The sequence below is a fragment of the Penaeus monodon genome, chromosome 25 (assembly GCF_015228065.2).
Source record: "Penaeus monodon isolate SGIC_2016 chromosome 25, NSTDA_Pmon_1, whole genome shotgun sequence".
NCBI lineage: Eukaryota > Metazoa > Arthropoda > Malacostraca > Decapoda > Penaeidae > Penaeus > Penaeus monodon.
Genome location: NC_051410.1, coordinates 35,852,222 through 35,852,591, shown reverse-complemented (window position 1 = coordinate 35,852,591; position 370 = coordinate 35,852,222). Strand labels below are relative to the sequence as shown.

Below are 370 nucleotides of genomic sequence, written 5' to 3'. Positions count from 1 at the left end.
CATTAATTTATTCATACTTAAACTCCAGAAGCGCCAGTTCCGAGAGTAACAGCTACAGCATTGAGGGTTAAGGATTCCTCTGAGGAAGGCACGACTACCGCTCTTTCAACAAGGATTCTCATGTGACGGCGCTGACCTTCGCCAAACGACCTGACCACCATTTGGTTCTATTGATTTCAATCAGGAAGAACAAAATTCTTTACACTAGCATCAGTAAGACACACAATTGGCAAAACAATATTTCAGATTTTCATGTAGACAATATTGTTTGTTTTAGTAAGTACAGAGAAATAAAGTGATTGGCAAAAATGGTGCTTGTATTCCTTTGCATACTCTCTCTTTTCCCTGGTAATTCACGTAAGAAATCAAG

At 38.9% G+C, this 370-nt stretch overlaps 1 protein-coding gene across 1 annotated transcript in view; it reads left to right on the top strand.

The window, feature by feature from the left end:
* Window positions 1-370, top strand: part of LOC119589379 — a 46,966-nt gene that overhangs the window by 42,296 nt on the left and 4,300 nt on the right. The window lies entirely within an intron of this gene.